The sequence below is a fragment of the Lactuca virosa genome, chromosome 4, assembly GCF_052849685.1.
Source record: "Lactuca virosa cultivar CGN04683 chromosome 4, Lactuca_virosa_CGN04683_v6, whole genome shotgun sequence".
Taxonomy (NCBI): Eukaryota; Viridiplantae; Streptophyta; class Magnoliopsida; order Asterales; family Asteraceae; genus Lactuca; species Lactuca virosa.
The window spans coordinates 75,904,489-75,908,896 of record NC_136429.1 but is presented as its reverse complement, the minus strand read 5'-3'; positions in this window follow the sequence as shown (position 1 = coordinate 75,908,896).

Here is a 4,408-nt window from a genome sequence, read left to right as displayed (position 1 = left end):
AACCATTCCTTGACAAACAAATATTCAAGAGTTAGTGCTGGTTCTTATCAAGACAAACACTTCACACAATCGGTCTTGGTTGGTCTTTGTCTTGTCCAAGACATCACAACTTACCAATTTCAAATGTACAGGAATAAGAAGACATTTTCTACTCCATATTTCATGAGTGTTATAAACTTTCTTAAGATGATGTCACTCAAGTCACCATCTTGGAGTACAACTCTAAGACTTGATTTTGGAACGAAGTATGATTCACATTTTGATTTAACCATTTCAACAATTGCTGATTCCGCTTCTTAGCTATACTAGTGTACTAAGGTGTCCTTAGAGTATCAATTGTGACACGATTTCATAATCACTAATTTAATCATAAAAACATGATACTTAAGTACTCTCCCATCTTTTCAGATTGGAGAAACTTTTATCTTTCTGCCTAATTGATTCTTCTTATTCGTTCTGCTATACATTGAAACTTTTCCAATGATTTAGAATCATACTTAATCTTTTAAGCATAACCACAATTACTAAAAATTTTAGCAAATCATGACGAATAGTCTTATCGTTCTTTGTGGTTGATCTGACCAGTGCATAACATTGTGTACTAGGATCCTTTAATCCTTCACTTGACTCTCATGCTTGTGAGAACAAGGAATTAGTCTTAATTTTTCCAAAGTACCAAGATTTCCATACATCACATGACTCAAATCATATGATTCCAAGCTTCTGTCCAATTGAAACTTGGGCGATGGGAATCTTTCCTTAATTAGAAAATTATGACACTACCACAAATAACATAACTAAGAATCACATCCACTATAATTGCTTATAATAGAAACATACAAACATCAATTTTCACAAATAACATTGCAAGGAGATATAACTAAGACAAAATCAAAATTTATTTTATTTATAAAAAGTGCGGAAAACTTGTCCTTACAATGCAAATTCAAATGAAAACTATGCTATTACATATTCCTAAGCAATCTATCCTAACTCTAAAGTAGTAGCTCAAAAATTCGATCTTCGAATTATGCGATTGAAATCCATTTCTTCGTGATCAGACTCAGCCCACTATTCCTTTAAGCTTCCTTTCTTTTCTTCGATCCTACAAAACATCAAAATGTAATCATATCACATCATGTATTAAGAATCTACAAATAGGAACTTAATTAATAGAGTTAGATAGTGGATTTTACCTGAAGTAGAGTCATACATCTTGACTCTCCCATCTCTTAGATCTCTCAGGTAGTTAGGGTAGCTTTGCAACCAATGCCCCTTCTCTTGGCAGTAGAAACAAGTGGACTTCTTTGGAATAGCACACGGGACAATCTCAGACTTAGCCTTTCTCTTGCGTAGAGAAAACTTTTCTGGACTTCCAATGTTGCCATCATCAATGTCCTTAGAAGTTTGGGAGGTTGATCTTTCCAACAAATTTGCTTGACCAGTGCACCAAATCATTGTTGATTCAGAAGCAATAAGCAAATAGGTAAGATCAATGAGGGTCACGTCGTGGTCCATCATATAGTACTCTCTAATGAACTCACCATATGATTTAGGAAATGATTGAAGAACCAAGTCAACAGCCATCTTCCTTGAGACAACGACACCCAACATTCCCAATCTATCAATATGCAACTTCATATCCAAGACATGAGCACATAGGGCTTGAGTGACTTTGAACTTTTCAAGTCTTCGAACACGTGGGTCAGGGAGAATTACTGAAGGAGGTGGAGGAAGTGAAGCATGATTTCCATTTCCACAATCCAATCGTGGAACATCATCTTCATGTGGAAAGCTTTTTCCAAAGGATTCGGGAAGACCATAGTTGTAAAATTTTGACATCTACAAAACGGGAGAAATTCAAGTTAGTTGATTCAATCCTTAATATAACACCCAAATGAAATATTAAGGCTAGGATCCAACGCAATGTTCTACAAATCGGAAAAGGGATGCCGTAATCCAGTTGCAGAATATTTGAAGGTAGGTAAATGACGATTTACCAATTTCCACCATGAAAAACAAAAATGAACATTAGGTTTTAAATCAATTGAGACTCCTAGATCTTTTGAGATTCATTGAACTTTTCAATGGAATGTTTAATCTCGATTATGCCCTTCATGTTTGTGACTGGGATGCCGAGGATCACAAACAAGGTGTGGATAACCATGAAAATTAGCTTGGTACTCTCGAAGATGTCTATCACCTAATCAATGTGCCGGTTAACCACACACGCTCCATTGATCTATGATAATCTATGATCTACCCACTGCCATCCTTCATTGGTCCCATATTAGTGTGTTAGTTAACCACACACGCTCCACTAACGACCAACAAGGTGCAATGTGCAATTTCATGGATTAGCACCAACTCCACATTTTTCCTAAAGTAACTAAGATTTGGGAATTTCTAAAGTGTTTAGTTACTTCGTACTTCATTATACTTATAATGGAAGGTTGTGTCCTATCCTACCCATTCGTCTAACGACCCTCCACTAGTCAATGGTGCGGTGGGTAAGAGTGGATACCCAATGGCGGTCATTTTACAGGCCGCTTCCTTAAACACCCCTTATAGACCAGCTTCGTGAATGAGGCCTACTAACGGTAAGACTGACATTTACTCATACATATATAATATTAAACTTTTAATTCTATATAGTATAAGGGTGTAATTTATACTTTTAAAATACTAGGCGGTTTAACTTAATAAATTAAACTTTTAATTTGATTAATCTTAAACCATATAATTATGGATTTATTAACTATCTCTTTTAATTAAACTCTTAATTAAATTAATAAAACCATAAGGGTGTAATTTGAACTATTCAAAAATACAAGGGTTCTAGAATTTAATATTTCAAAATTAATACCTTTTAATTAAATTTTAAATTCCAAAACTTGAGGACAAATTTTGAAACCTTTAAAAATATTAGGGCTTAACTATTTAAATTTCAAAAACTAAAACTTTTAAGTTCAAATCTAAACTATAAAACCTAAAGGGTGTAAATTGAAACTTTTCAAACTTACTAGGTCAAATATTTGACTCATAATAATCATATATTATCCATATTTAACCAAAACCATTAATTTTGATAATGATAATCATTCCAAACATAAAAAATCGATTTTAGGCAATAAAAACGAGTTTTGGTAATTATCCTTAACAAAATCTACTCAAAAAATTGAAAATCCCGTCAACAACACCCTTTACTCGCCGAGTCCACTGATGGACTCGTCGAGTTCATGCAACTCACCGAGTCCACTGATGGACTCGCCGAGTCGGCTTCGCAGACAACAAAAATTTGACTTTTTGATCCTTTGGCAGTTCACTTTTGCATCTATTCAACAATAAAAACTACCTAGGCTCTGATACCACTGATGGGTTATGAGCATAACATCAATCCTATGGTGTTCATGCAACCCTAATTGCTTTGATCTAGGTTTTTCTAATTTGAACATACAACATTGAATACCAAAGCAATAAACCCTATGAACTAGCATACAATTCGAAATTGACATATGATTAGGGTTAGAAACATTACCTTGATTGTTATGTGGCAATAACAATAACAATCCTTCTTGATCTTGACTTCTGAAAGCCTAGTGCCTAAAATGTTGCACCTCTAATGGAGTCACAAACACTCTATGCAAAGGAAGACTTGGAGAGGGAAGGATTTCGGATAGGGTTTCTCTTAGAATAGCTTAGGCCGAAAATCCTTAGTCAGAGGGTCTTTATATAGCTGTGGCTGCTAGGGTTTTCAGGTGGAAACCCTAATACCTTGCTTAGGCAACAAGCAACCCATAGACTCCTTCCTTAAAGCCCTTGGACGAAATATTATGGACTTCCCCATAAACTTCGCCCACTCCTCTCTATGGAGTCCATCAGCCATATTATGCAACTATCAATGATTTGCACAACTAGTCCCTCAATTATTAATCAGTCCCTTTAATCCCAAAATTAATATCAAATTAATTTCTGATTAATTACTAATTAATAATATGATTTCCAAATAATATATTAATCTCATAATATATTAATAAAACCATTTTGAGTACCAAATTATTATTCATATAATAAATCCTACTCTCTCTCCTCTTGTCATCCTATCAAGTTGCATAACTAAAGGCAACCTAAAAGGACCATGCTCATAATCAAATCAAGTACATACCAAAAATAGTTATGGGCTTAGACACCTAATCCAACAATTACCACATACCAAGCATACAATAGGCCCCGACCGACCTCCATCAGCCCCCGACCGATACAGATCTGTCAGTAACATACGATGGGCCCCGCCCAACACACTCATCAAGCCCTGCCTGGCATCCTCCCCCCTGACATACATACAAATAAATAAAATACATGCAAGAGCCATACAAACAACTAGAATTCTAATATCAATGATCTATGG